The sequence below is a fragment of the Hyaena hyaena genome, unplaced genomic scaffold (assembly GCF_003009895.1).
Source record: "Hyaena hyaena isolate Hyena2069 unplaced genomic scaffold, ASM300989v1 scaffold_644, whole genome shotgun sequence".
Taxonomy (NCBI): domain Eukaryota; kingdom Metazoa; phylum Chordata; class Mammalia; order Carnivora; family Hyaenidae; genus Hyaena; species Hyaena hyaena.
In genome coordinates, this window is record NW_024081273.1 from 656,673 (window position 1) to 672,157 (window position 15,485).

Sequence of the window (15,485 nt, forward strand, 5' to 3'; positions counted from 1 at the left end):
TCACAGACTGAAACAGGCTCCAAGCTCTGAGCTGGCAGTCAGCACAGAGCCCGACGCGGGGCTCGAACCCACGAACCGCGAGATCATTACCTAAGCGAAAGTCATGACCTAAGCGAAAGTCGGACGCTTAACCGACTAAGCCGCCCAGGCGCCCCTCTAAATGTTACTCTTAGGTTACCAACTTTCTCAAGATTAAAATGTGTACATCCTTGCCCAACCAGGAAAATACAGGGGGGAAAAGGCTGAGGTTAGATAGGTATGTTTTTAAGTGACTCTGAAAAATCCCTTCAAGAGAAAAAGCATTTCACTAATAAATTTAGAAAGATTTGGAAACATTTTCTTTCAAGCAGCATGTGAAATTTTTAATTGATTGAAGTAACTTCCCTGAAAATTTGTACTGGATAAGAGACCAAAATTCTTCAGAGGTAAAGCACGTGCTGCTCTTGGGAAGAAACCTGCATGAGTAGCTAACGAATAGCTGGACAATTTTAAGACGATCTACTTGGTTTTTGAAATATGTGACTATCGTTAATATCTAATTAATTCTAATGGTGAAAAGAAGGCTTATCACCATTTTGAATCATAGAAGAACCAATACAATAAAATTCCATTGCAAAGCCCCTTCATTTTATTTTTTTAGTATTTTTTAAAAGTTTATTTAATTGAAAAGGGGGGGGCGGAGAGAGAGAGAGGAGAAAGAGAGAGAGAGAGAGAGAGAGAATCCCAAGCAGGCTCCACCCTGTCAGCATGGAGAAGACCTATATGGGGCTCAAAGCTGTGAACCCTGAGATCATGACCTGAGCTAAAATCAAGATTCGGACGCTCAACTGACTGAACCACCCAAAGCCCTTTCAGAAATACATTTGCTTACACTGGGAGTCATAAAACTCATTTTAATCAAGGGAATATTGACATCTGGAGTAGAATTTTAGATCTGAAAACACTCAATGTCTACTTTCCTCATTACATAATTGAAGAAATAAGTTCTCAAAGTTTAGATGCTAGCAAAGTCAAATAGCAACTTTGGGATAGAAGTTAGAACACAATTATGCCAGGTGATCTTTCCACCCCACCAGATTGATCTACATCTAATTTGAGAACTCTGCAAAACAGGCACTGTTCCAGCATATTTTGCTATCATGCTACAGAAGTATTTGTGTGTGAAGAGATGCTATTTGGCACCATATCTTCTAACCTTAGTTTCCTTGAGTTTTAAAAAGGGATTGTTTGTCAGTAAAGAATTTTCTCTTTGTTAGTTTCTGAAAGGTGCTGATACTTTATTTGCGCTGAAGTTTTGTTTGGCCTTGACCTTGTTAGCCTCTGAAGAATACATTTCTGTTACCAATGAATGAAGAGTTTTTAACCTATTGTGTGCCATTCACTTTTTTGGCAGTCAACTGAAAACTATGGACCTTTCTCAAAATAATATACTTAAGTGCCTAAAATACATTTTATATGATAACAAAGGAAACAAATTATGTTGAAATGCAATTATCAATATATTATGAAATGAAATTCACACTATAGTAGAATGTGTCCCTTTATTAATGCATTACAGTGTAGGCATAATAATTACCATAATTTTCTAAGTAGTAGTGGATACAAACAATATTTTTAGGTACATGCAACACACTGTAATGGAATTGGAAAATATCTCTGGTTTCTATTGGTAACAGTCACAGGTACTGCTAACTATTATGATTTGTTGCCTACATTAAAATCAAAAGAAGTGAAAATTTTTACTTAAAGATTGCTTTTAAAAAAGATAATTTTGTTTCTCCTAAAAAAAATTATGTGCCCTTAAATTCTGACCTCACAGATCTCAAAGGTTCTCACAGGTGGAAAACCTCTATTTCTGTCGGTTTACATTTTAGATAACCCAATTTGTTCCATTTCAATTCATTTCTTTCAGGGTCTACCCTTTATCCTGTGACCCAGAATACTGCGGAAGATTTTATAACAGAACACATTCATTTTCCTAGTTCAGTTTCTGGGCAATCACTGGAGGTAACATCTTTGAACAATTGATCTTGTTTTACAATATTTGAAGCAATTTGCTGCCACCCTGGTTAATAATAGCTCAAGTAGCTGGAGACACTTCTTTCCCTTTATAGGAATGACAACATTGCTAACTAAGGCTTTTTGGAAATACAACAGCCCAGTAATGACAGCAGCCAATAACATTGCTAAGCTGTAATGAGTTACAATGACAAATCAGAGCTGTCTGAATATCTTATGCTCAATATGAATCTTCCCATGCCAACCTATTATGATCTATGTTTCCAAATTCTGACAGGGACCACTAACACAACCGCAGTGCCAGGCTCTACTTAACCCAATGGATCCCCTGTCATCTGACACTCATGCCTGGGAGTACAGGTTGGTAGATTATCAGATTTGGATTAAAAAGGATGGGTTTTTCCCTCCAGGCTCCCTTATTCCTGTGTTTGTTGTCTTCAATATGGACTTTTTATGATGTTTTAACTATTCTTGTTTATTATTATTATTATCTCATTTTAACTGTGTATTTGATGACCCTGGTATGGCGGGGAGGGGGGACCAGGGGGATATAATATAAATAAAATTATCCTGACACACAAAGACTACAGGTGGTGTTTAAATTTGTTTTTCTTATCTCTCCATGAAATCATAGAGGTATTTAATTTATTTTCTTCTCTTTTGCTCACTTTTTCCCCCCTATGACACTCAATCTAGAAAACACCTGCAATTAACATGTTTTTCAAGACACACTGCCTCCCTACCTCAAACATATCTTTGTAAGGTAACATAATTTGTAGTGATCTTCAACTAGCATGAAAGATTTTGGTCAGATTTATTTCTCAACAATTTTCTGTCTTTTACAGAGACAAAAATCTTTCTCAAAATATGCATTATAGAATTATATTAATAATGTCAACAATGTCATTTTTAAATACCTTACAAGTGATAATGTATGTGTACATACAGCAGGTAGTCTCAACAGTAACCATGGAAACAACTAGAATCCAGCAATACTTTCACAATATACATTGCCTGCACTATGTTAAGGGCTGTGGAAAGAGGGATAAAAACAGCATCCTAAAATGGTGGAAAGAACTAACCTTCTGTTGACTCTATGTCAAGTGCACTGTATGCATCATTTGGATCAGTTATACTCTCTCAGTTTTCCAGGGAACAGCATTATTTTCCTCCATTTTACAGATGAGACAAATGGGTTTCAGAGAAATTAAATAACTTGCCTGAAGCTGTGGAACCAGAATTCTAATAGACAACTCTCAGAAAGGAAGCCATATTCCTTGGCTATGCCAAACATCCCTTTAGATGATAGCATTAGTTTTGCAGTTTGTAGTTTGGTATGAGGAAACTGGGAAAGCTTTACTTGAATTAAGATACCCTCCACCCAAGGTACCACTGATTGTTTCTTGGGTGGAGGCATATCATTTAAAGAAAGCCCCATTCTAGATAAGGAAAATATTCTACTTTTAAGAAATATTTTATTTGTATCTTCCACTATTTTACCACACTTGCCCTCACTGATTTCTTAAGAGCAATGTTTTGTAGGAATAACAACAGTAATAAAGTAATACGGCACAGGAAGAGGTAAATTTGCCTGAACCAGATGATGTGCATTCATTCATTCAAAGAGCTCTGTAGCTGCCTTCCAACTGCTGCCTCAGTTGGAAACCTACATGGACACTGTAGAAACATCACTATCCAGACTTGATGACTTTGTGGAATTATTAAGTATTGCCTCCCTGTAATGGAAAAGATTATCAATAAAAGTGTATTTAATGTAAGAATAGATTAATAAGTGGCCTGATATGCTTGTGGACAGGTGAGATGAATTGTCTTAAGGATAGAGAGAGAGAAAACTGATGAAAAAAATACCAGCATAGATGGATAAATATGAGGTAACCTGGGAAAAATACAGGACAGTCTAAAATGATAGTTTCAACCTGATGCTACAAATTAATTCACCTCAGTGTTAAAGAGAAGAGAGAACATTTGTGACTTAATCCCATTGTTTAGGGCAAAGTGAAAAGATTTCACTGGCTTGAAAATGGCACAAGGGACTACTCCACACCTATATGCTTAATTGGATCAAATAATTATTTTAGACAACTTGTGTATGTGAGATATAGGACGAATATCCTTCAAATTTAATGAGAAGACATTATGTTTTTCAAAAGAATTGCTATGGAAAGAACCTAAACAAGAAAGACATAGCAAAGCAAATTGAAATGATATTATACTTTTTTTAAAAAATGATATCATTTATGCTGAATCTGACTTCGTATGGGGGCAGATCCCATGTTGTAATCATTAAGAGAATTTCCAATAATTAGTAAAATTTCTGATACATAGGTAATAATAAGAATGCCAATTTCATACATAAAAGGAGGGAAGGGAGGAAGGAAAGAAGGAAGAAAGGAAAGAAGGAAGAAGAGAAGTGAGAAGGGAAAAAAGAGGGAGGGAGGGAGACTCAGTGAAGTCTCATTTGTTAAACAATATTTCATAGGGCATGTTGTGTAGTTCATCAGTGTGAAATCTACCATTCTGAAAATATTCTACTTGTGGCCGCAGTGTCAGTATCCAAAAGTTGCTCAATGACAGATATGATTCTGAATAATTCTTCTGCTCCTTCTTTGAGACTCAGTTAAACTGAAACTAAGTGGTAGATTTGGCTTAAGTTCTTTTTAGGTTCATGTGTCCTAAAAGACAAAGTTATTTATAAGAGGGAAAATCAGAGGAGATAAAAATTACTTATTTAAGTGAACTTGCTCTGTCCCCAGCTGCAGTGACAGGCTTCTAAAGATCAGGGCTGCTACAGTTTTCAAAGTTTAAAGAGGCATGTCCACAAGTGAATTAGGAGCCCTAGCTATTTGTTCCCATAACACCATATATGTCTATTGGCATTGTCCCTATCCAATTCTGTTTATCTTCTGTTCTACTTTCTTAAATCTTCTTTGGAGAAGATTTATGACTGAATACTATTGTATACTAACCATGCTGAAAGTTAATGAAAGCTCACTAAAACTTCACTGAAATAATGGATTAACACAATTTAGCTTTAAATTATAGTTTTTTAAATTATTTTCAAATCTGTGCTAGTCTTGCTATAATAGGTGTATTTCAAGGTTTACCAAGTCTGAAAGTATACTTTTTTTTTCTCTACCCTTCTGTGCCATATCTTTGAGCACAAGTAGTTTTATGTTCTTGGGTTCTATAGATTTGCAGAATTAGCCAAGTAGATATAAACATATCAGGTGACTTAAAATTAATAGTAATAGAAATAGTAAACTATAGTACCAACATTAATAATCAGATTAAGCCTCTTGTGACAGAAAATGCTAATTGTTAATGAGAGGCTGGCAGCAAACTATTTGACTCGTCTTTTGCTTCTGTGAAAAATTGTGTTCTTTGTAGACTGTCTTCTACCTCCATGGTCATGTCCAGTGTCTAGTTGGATGCAGATCACAAGACCTCACACTGATATCAGGACTTCTACCATGAAAAATTCTGACCAAGTTGAAAGGAGATCACCTCCTTCCTACCAATAAAATTCTATTTAGTACCACTTAAAGATACCTACTAAATATGAGACACCTCTCTGTCAATTTGAAACACTTTCATTTTGTTTGCAAAGATACCATCACAGGTGAAAAGTACCACTAAAGGTGATCTAGTTGCTGATTTCAGTGTAAACCCAAATGGCAAAACCATGTTTCTGTCATCCACATTATAGAAATATGAAACATGTAATTGTACATAACACTTCTAATTTTGTGGCTTATGCCTTTTAGATTGCATTAGGAAATAGGATTTAATAAGCAAGCAGGTTGGGTTGTCCACAAAGTACAATTAATTTTGTGTGTAGTACCACTCTACTGTGTGCTTGCAAGTAATAATAAAAGCTCCTTCTGCTTCCAGGAAATGTCTTTTGCCTTAATTTTTATTATAATGTGCACCCAACTTTACTCGTTTACTCTATAATTTATATTGCTTATAATCGTTACCCATTTTTGTTGTTTTTTAAAGTAATATATTATATTATTTTCTTTTTAAGGCAAAGCAGGTCAATTAAATTCAGAACTTAATTATTTTAAGTGACTCAAAATTGTCTGCACTTAAATAGTAATTGCTAGTAATTCTTTGTTGTAAAACCAGAACATCAAAATACTCAGAATTGCATTAATCTCGGGAATGTTTTAATTAACTAAAATTCCAGATAAATTAGTATTTCGGCATATACCTGCAGAGTCTAACATATGAACTTTTCCAGAAATGGAGTTAGTACCCTGGAGCTGATTATGAAAACCTTAAGACATTCATAACATGCATTTTAGTTTACCTAAACTCACAGAAATGCCAAAATGTGTCTTTCTAAAATTCTGTGTAGAGCCTGAAATATATCTAAATGGATTCTGTAGCATGATTGAGATTTCTAGAGATACCTCTGTTATTAATGACTTCTCCCAAAATATTTATACACAGCAAGGAGAAGCACAAAAGTTATTTTGCAATGAAGATGCTGGCAGTCCACTGGGGTAATTCACTGGCATTTTTAGTTGTTACAATTTAACCTATGCTGCAGTTAAATTATAAATTACTTTATATCATGAACCTTACAGATCATCTGGGAGCAAATGAACTCTTAATATGAAATTCTCTGAATCTGAAATTTTATTGTGCTTTGAAATATCATTGATGAGTGTATGGAAACCAAGAAATCCCAATGCTGAGATCAATTTTGGTGATAATTCAGGTGTAATCTAGAATACAAAAAAAAAAAAAAAAAAAAACAACATTATACTGAGTGAAGTGCAAATAATGATTCCAGAAAACATCAATGATCAACCTTTCCTTTGCTAGACATGGGAAGCTATCTATAGTTCTCTGCCTTTATGATCACTGGTTCCACGTCCTAGGAGATGCCCAAAATTTTCTAAATAACACTGGTAACAGTAATAGCATGTAAATATTATATAAGATCTGTCCTTAGGATAATGTGATTCTTCTACATTTTACTGTGGTAACAAAGGTGTTAGAAAGTATAGATTTATTCAATATTAGACTGTGCATGTAGCAATCAAACTACTGGATCCAGACTTACCTTACCTTAGAGTAAATCAAGCCTGGCAATCATTTACGGCAACTGATTGGCAAGTGACTGAAATCTGGCAGTAAGTGAAGACCTCAGAAAATAAAAACTCAGCCCAAGTTTCAAGTGCAATATGTGAAAATGTGGGTAGAGCAAAATAGAGTGAAAGCAATCATGGAAAGGCTCAATAAAAAGAATAATTTATATTTGTCATACAATAAGTAAAACCAAAACCCAGTTGTTGCATTGTGGCTTTGACTGTGATATTTATAGAGTATAATACTAGAATATTGAAAGCAGATGTGTAAAGATGGAAAAAGTCTCATGAGGCAAAGAAGTAGTGATGGTTCAGATAGATTGATTTTGACATTTGTAGATGTCAAAAGGCGGGGAAAAAATACTGTAACACTAAGATTTCAAATCGGATGCCATAGAGTTTCTTGAAAAAGCAGAACCTACAAAAATAAGGATATACTTTTGAGGGGATTTGATGTATTTTTACTCCTCTGTTTTATGAACTTATAGATTATTTTCTGCTTTAATATAATTGCATTTTAGGAAACTTGCTAAATTTTTTGTATTTGTTAGGAATGAGTAGAAGAAAATATGTTACTATTATGTGTTAGGCATCAAAAATATATACTTCTATGTTTTTTATAAAATTGAAACAAAGTAAATGCTGAGGTTTAAACACCAATGTATCTCTGAATGAAGAATGAATATGTCCAAGAGTCACTCAAAACTTTTGCAAAGAGAAGAAAATGGTATAACATTTTATAGGTATTTGAAAAGATTGTTAATGTTAACAGAGCTCTTACTTTGGACTTTTTGTTCCTTCTTTGCCATCTTAAAATACCTGTCATTGACACATTGGTCCAACTGTTCTTTTGTTCCTTTCCTTCCTCTAGTCACCATTTCACTAAGGCCTATTTTATATGTCCTGCCTTTATTTAGTGAGAAGGAAGTTTATTTTCTAACTTATAGCCAGTGTTTCAACAACAACCATTTGCTGAAAACCCAGGATGTCTCTATTATTATGCAAGGCATATGAAGGATTTGAAGAGATTAATGCTCACATATAGAACAAGTCACTATGGGACAATTAAATTTTGAATTATGGGACTATAATCATAAAAAGAGTTCAGTGATAGAAGAGATTATTTGTGAACTGTTATAATCAAAGAGATCAGTGCTGAAACACAAGTAAGAACTTGGAAGATGGGAGGTAAAATATTTGCTCCACTGTCATAAGACACATTTGTTATTGAGCAAAGCAGAAGAACATCAAAAAAAGTATCGGACAAACCCAGGGTAAAATAAAAAGTATACTCTGATGGCAAGGGTAAAAAAGAGTTGTTGTTGTTGTTGTTTAGAAGAATTTTAGGAGAACAAATTTTAGCAGAATTTGTTCCAGAATGGAGCGAGAATATGAGAGTAAGAGAAATGGAGTTGCCTAAAAACTTTATACAGTGAGTAGAAAGAAAGGAAAGAAAGACCTGACAAAACCAAATTAAAGAAATTGCAGTACAAAGTATAACTACTTATCAAAAGTTAGGAAACGTTTTTAAAAAATGGGGCACCTGGGTGGCTCAGTCTGTTGAGTGTCCTACTCTTGGTTTTGGGTCAAGTCATGATTTCACAGTTGGTGGCATCCAATGGGCACTGGGCTCTGTGCTAGCAGGGCGGAGCCTGTTTGGGATTCTCTCTCCTTCCCTCTCTTTCTGCACCTCGCCTGCTTGTGCTCTGTCTCTCTCTTAAAATAAATAAATGAACATTAAAATAAAAGTTAGGGGGGCGCCTGGGTGGCTCAGTCAGTTGAGCGTCTGACTTCGGCTCAGGTCATGATCTCGCGGTCAGTGTGAGCCCTGTATCGGGGTCTGTGCTGAGAGCTCAGAGCCTGGAGCCTGTTTCAGATTCTGTGTCTCCCTCTCCCTCTGCCCCTCCCCAGCTCGTGCTCTGTCTCTCTCTGTCTCAAAAATAAATAAATGTTAAAAAATTTAAAAAATAAAATAAAATAAAATAAAAGTTAGGGAGTGTCCCCTGCCCACTGCAGCATGTAGTGTTTCCATTAGCCTACCCCTTCCCCCAACTCACACCCATCCAGAAATTATACGATTATGGCAGGTCAGGAGGGAGAGGCAGGAGCCTCTTTTATTCAGGAAAAGGGAGGAGAGAGCAAAGCAAGCAATGGGAATTGGAATGTGCTTCTCCCTCCATTCCTGGTATGAGACAGCAAGCAGTCTGTTAGCCCACAAGGCCAGTATAAGGATTGTGCATTAGGAATCTGAGTGCTAACCTAGGGTTTTGTCTTTAAAAGATTCAGCTCACTGGGGCACCTGGGTGGCTCAGTCCACTAAGCATCTGACTCTTGATTTTGACTCAGGCCATGATCTCATGGTTCATGAGTTTGAGCCCTGCATCAGGCTGTGCACTGACACTGTGGAGCCTGCTTGGGATTCTATCTCTTGCTCTCTCTCTCTCTGCCCCTCCCCTACTCATACTCTATCTCTCTCTCTCAAAACAAGCAAGCAAGCAAACAAACAAACAAACAAAAGATTCAGCTCACTGACCCACCAGAATAATACTACTGCTAAGTTGTCTGGGTCACTCGTGCCTCACAGCACTTACTTCTATATTTTCTAACTCTGATTCCTGAATCCTTACCTTACCCAAGATCAACCTTAGACAAACCAGGATGAAAGCAAAATTTATCATTAATTTTGAGGAAAAGCCACTGCAAATAAGCAATAAGGATTTGATGTACTAGTGCATGTAGATGTCATCCCTCAAGGGCTGCAAGGAAACACTGAGGGAAACGTGGCAAGGGCTGATTAACTATCAGTCCAAGGCTGCATTCACTCCAGAAGTATAACAAAATCAGTAGGAATGCAGTCAGACTGCTTGGGCCAGATCTTGGCTCCTTCATTACTAGTGTGACCTTGCTCAAATCTTTCCACTCCTCTGTGCCTCTGTTTCCTGCACTGCAAAATGGGAGTGATAACACATGGTGTTGTTTAAGGATAAATGCTGCAATGTGCTCATGGCGGAGGAGGCTTTGTAAGCACTACATAAAGATAACCGACATTTAGACTGAAACTCATTTTTTACCAAACTCTGTACAAATATAACTTCGTAGTAATCTGAGAGTTGTTTTCATTATTATCCTCATTTCAGGGATGAGCCGGAGGCTTAACAACTTATAACTTTCCCAAGATGATGGAGTGTATACAGGTTCAAAATGACTTCACCTGAAATTTTGCTCTACCCTCACCAACTCTGTCTCTGAAATCTGACACTTAAATCCAAATACATCTTTTTATTTCTTGGGCTGCAAAAACCGAAAGCAAGCATGGAAAAGGAAGGCAAAGGAGTCAATATTTTACAACTCTCTACATATTTTAGGTTATACTCTCAAATGCCTTGTGCTATAGTACCCTCTGGACTACCCGTCTGCCATACAGTATACTGCCCTCCTCCTCTTTCACTACGTTTACCAGCAATGCCTAAACAAATTGCACCAGAAAAGTTAGGCATGTTATCTAATTGCTGTTTCTCCAAAAAAGATATGCTAAAAGCTAAGGCTTCTTTATGATGTCTATATTAACCTAGTTTTCCTTCCCTTAATATGGTATTCACATTTAAATAACAATGCAGTGATGTTCATAATTCAGAAAGCATGTGAGGTGAAATGAGTCTAATTGGAAAAAAGTGCTTATGAAGCCTCAGAGCAGGCATGGTACAGCCAAGTTCAAAACGTACATAGCTCTGTTACAGACATTCCACGGTAGTAGCACAAAAAGCGACACATTGCATTAACACATAAGCATGAAAGCATCATATCCTATTCATAAGAAACAGGTGTTAAATTATAGGAGTGCATTTTGTTCTTATGGTATTTATGTCTTTCAAGTTTGTTTGACATTCCAGAAACACTGGGACTTATGAATAAAATTGGAATCATTTTCTTACCCTACTTTCTATTGGGAAGATAAACAGAGATAAATTCATCTATGCATCTTATGAACACACACACTGATTATGCATAAGGAAACCAATTAACTAGGTGAAACGCTTTTTACTTTTGTACTTCCTGTTATTCTTTCTCAGATTCCTGTGGTTTAAAGTGGTAGAATCCATTCAAAATATGGAATGACCATATTGCTAACAGTAAGCAGAGAATGATAAATAAAGGCATTCAGGGATCTTGGAAGAGCAAGAATAATAATAAAAAAATTACTTCCTTCAGGAACACCCTAGAAATTCTAATGTGATAATTCATAATAGAACTCACTTGACAGGGTAGGGAGAAAGGTGTGGGTTTGATGTACTAAATAGCTCTAAAAGAGACTGAGTTTTTGATACTGAATAGATAAAATATATACTTCGACATATAAATCAAGGGGAAAATTAGTCAATCATATTTAGTAAATGGTTCTTTCCCCTCTATGCATCTTGGTTCTATTTTTCATTTAATCTAGTTTTTATTATAAATTGGATGAGTTATGTCAGAAGTGTGGGTTGGAAGAATTTTAATTAGTTCTTCCTTAGGAGAGAAATATATTGTACAGAAAGCCGATTTAATGCTGTAGCTGATATTCAAATGTGAGATTTGAATATATAGAGAAACATTGTATTTATATATTATATTCATATATAAACATTAACAAAGCCTATATACACTACACTAATTATATGTCACACACACACACACACACACACACACACACACACAAATAAAAGTCATAGTGGTTTCAGCTATCTGACAGTGATACTAATAGACCTAACAGACCATGTGGCTATACAGGTATACTTTGTTTTATTGCACCTCACTTTCCTGTGTTTCACAGATATTGCATTTTTTTCAAATTGAAGGTTTGTGACCACCCTGCACCGAGCAAGTCTATCAGCACTATTTTCCCAACACCATTTGCTCACTCCATGTCTCTGTGTCATATTTTGGTAATTCAATATTTCTAATTTTTTATTATTATTATATTTATTATGGTGATCTGTGATCAGTAATCTTTGAGTGCACTATTGTAATTGTTTTGGGTCCCCCCCCACCCCACCACCACCACCACCAAACTATGCCCTTGTAAGATGGCAAACTTAATCAATAACCTTCATGTGTGTTCTGCTTCACTGACTGCCTGTTCCCCCATCTCTCTTCATCTCCTTGGGCCTCCCCATTCCCAGAGACACAATAATATTGAAATTGGGCCAATTAAGAATGGTGCAGTAGCCTCTAAGTATTCAAGTGAAAGGAAGAGACATGTTTCTCACTTTAAGTCAAAAGCTAGAAATAACAAAGTTTAGTAAAGAAGGCGCGTTGGAAGCCAAGGCAGTCTGAAAGCTGGGCATCTTGTACCTAACAGTTAGCCAAGTTGTGAAAGCAACGGAAAGCACTACTCTGGTGAGCACATGAATGATAAGAAAGCAAAACAAACTTATTGCTGATATGGAGAAAGTTTCAGTGGTCTGGACAGGAGATCAAACCAGCCACAACATTCTCTTAAGCCAAAACTTATTCCAGAGCAAGGCCCTAACTCTTTTCAACTGTATGAAATCTGATTAGTGAGGGAGCAGCAGAAGTAAAGTTGGAAACTGGTAGAGATTGGTTCATGAAGTTTAAGGAAAGAAATCCTCTCTATAATATAAGAAGTCATCTCCGCTTTCCAGAGAAGCAAAACGCAGGATCTCTGAGGTATACCTGCACATTCTTGAAGTATTGAGTACAATTCTGTATTGTGTGCATTAGAGGAAGATTGACATTCATATTTTCTATATTTTGACTTTTTCTCTAGTCTGCTTAAAGGATAATAAGAGACATACAAAATCAGTTTCAGTGGAGGTGGATTTGTCCATTTCTCATTGACAGCAATTCTGTCAAATTTATATATATATTGCTTTATATATTTTTATAAATATATAATATATATATTTATATATTTTTTGAATTCACAATTTATGGTGGGTTACTTGAAAAATGGTACATTTATGATGTATTTTTTCTTTTATTGTTGTCTACATTTTTATCCTGAAAAATTATTTTTGTCTTAAATTCTATTTCATGTGCTATAAATAACCACATTGTTTTTCTTTGATTAGTTTTTAACATAATATTTTGTTTCCATTTCTTTACTTTCTAAATTTCCATTTTATTTTCTTTAGGTATATCTCTTTTAAGATGCATGTACCTGTTTCACTTTTTAAAAAATCTTTGCCTTTTGAGGGGTAAGTAAAATGTAGTTCAATTATAATTTGTGCCTATGTGTGCTTGTGTGATTGCTAATATATTTTGATACACATATACAATCCTTTTTGGTGTGATTTTCTAGTTTATCATCCATCTTCTATGAGTACATTTTTTATTTACAGTGTTATATTTTATCTATTAACTTTTCAATTTATTTTTTCTTGCCTCTGCTGATTTGAAAATATTATATCCCATGTTTTCTCCTTTAGGGGTTACTCTGAAGTAGTTAACATGCCTAAATTTTTTTAAAAATTGCAATTCCATTGCCTAGTTGCTCAATCTGTAGAGCATATAACTGTTGATCTCAGGGTCATGAGTTCAAGATCCATGTTGGGTGTAGAGATTACTTAAAAAAAGAAAAAAATATATATATATATAATTCCAATATAATCAACGTTTATCTCCCTTTCCTTAATGACAAAAAACCTTTAGAAGATTTTAAGTCTGAATCTTCCCTTACATCTTACATTATAAATTTTTCATGTCTTTTAGTTATACATTATGTCCTCCCTTAAATTTATAACTATTATGGTTGCTTTGTATACAGCAAAAATTCACTTAGATTTCGTTACATTTTTTATAAATATCTTTATGCTCTCTGACTTTTTCCTCACTTATTCATTCTTTCTCTGAATTACATCTTTGTTATTTCACTAAATATTCCAATTCACATATTCAGTTTTCATTTGTGTCTACTTCACATATTCATCATGATTTCTTTCTTTTCTTTTAATTTTTTTAACATTTATTTATTTTCCAGAGATGGAGAGAGACAGCACGATCCAGGGAGGTGCAGAGAGAGAAGGAAACACAGAATCTGAAACAGGCTCCAGGCTCTGAGCTGTCAGCCCAGAGCCCAATGTGGGACTTGAACTCACGAACCATGAGATCATGACCTGAGCTGAAGTCTGACACTTAACTGACTGAGTCATTCAGGTGACCCTCTTTGTGATTTCATTGTAAGTCCCCTTATTTCACAAGTTTTATTAGAATAGTTTACTCTTAACCTGTATTGCCTTTAACTTTGCTATTTTATTATTTTAATTGCTTGTGCAACTTTTGATGTGTGTTTACTGCTGATTCTTATTCATTGTGAATTGTTACTGTCCATGTGTATGTGTGTACACATATGTTTGACCTCATTTTTAGTGGAGTTTTTCCATTTAGAGGGAACTGTGCCCCAGCTACACAGGAGATCACTCAGTTCCAGTGTGCTAGATCTTTGGGGATGTCTAAAGTTCATGAATAAATTTTATGCTGGTTTTTTGCTTAGGGTCTCTTAAACCAAATGGGAAAAGTAAATTCAATCCTCAAACCTATAAGACACACAGTCAAGGTTTTTCTTTCTCAAGGGATTCTATTTTCTGTTCTCGGACTTTCCTTGCTATCTCCTTCAGCATATAGGAGAACACTTTGTAATTACACCCACACTAAGCATGCTGATCTTGGGAGGTCTGCTTTGACTTTTGCTTTCAGGTAGGCATTGAAACTCAAGATCTTGGGTTATTGTGGTTCCATGGCTATAAGAACACAAACTCAGTTGCTTAAATGCTAATCACTCTTGTTTTTAGCTTCTTTTTTGTTTATGGCATGTGGAGATTACCTTCTTAGTGGTGAGCTCAGTGGTGTATTTTATGGTTGCTTTACTGCTGTTACATTTTATGCGATACTGTAGGTGGTAGATACAAAGGACATATTCATATCATGTCAGCTCACCATCTTGCCTCTAACTGGAATTCCTGTTTTGTTGAACTCTTATCAGAAAGCTAAAAAATGTGGTTGTTTGAGGTTACCTCCTATTCTAGGAATGACTTTAACAGAACACTAGGGATATATTTTAGTCACTTATGTGCTGCTTTCAGGATTTGTGGCAAGACCACATGCAACCACTATTTATTTCATAGTTTTTGTTACATCAGCTTGGTAAAACACAAAGCAAACAAATAAAATTAAAACAAAAACATAAGCAAAATCAGTCTCAAATGAGTTATTTATCCTGGACCTAAACAATAATATCTGATAAATCATGGTTTTAGAGAAACTCTTTATAATTTTCTAGTTAAGCACTAAATTAGGTATGTAACTATTTTTATTAATTGTGTCTGTTTTACCACCTAGGTAATATAG

At 35.4% G+C, this 15,485-nt stretch overlaps 1 long non-coding RNA gene across 1 annotated transcript; it reads left to right on the forward strand.

Annotated features, from left to right (window-relative positions):
- Positions 1–12,739: 12,739 nt before the first annotated feature.
- Positions 12,740–14,151, forward strand: LOC120219730. The gene is made up of 3 exons (XR_005525374.1): positions 12,740–12,806; positions 13,274–13,336; positions 14,119–14,151. It is a non-coding gene; the product is annotated as an uncharacterized LOC120219730 (long non-coding RNA).
- The last annotated feature ends 1,334 nt before the right edge of the window (positions 14,152–15,485 follow it).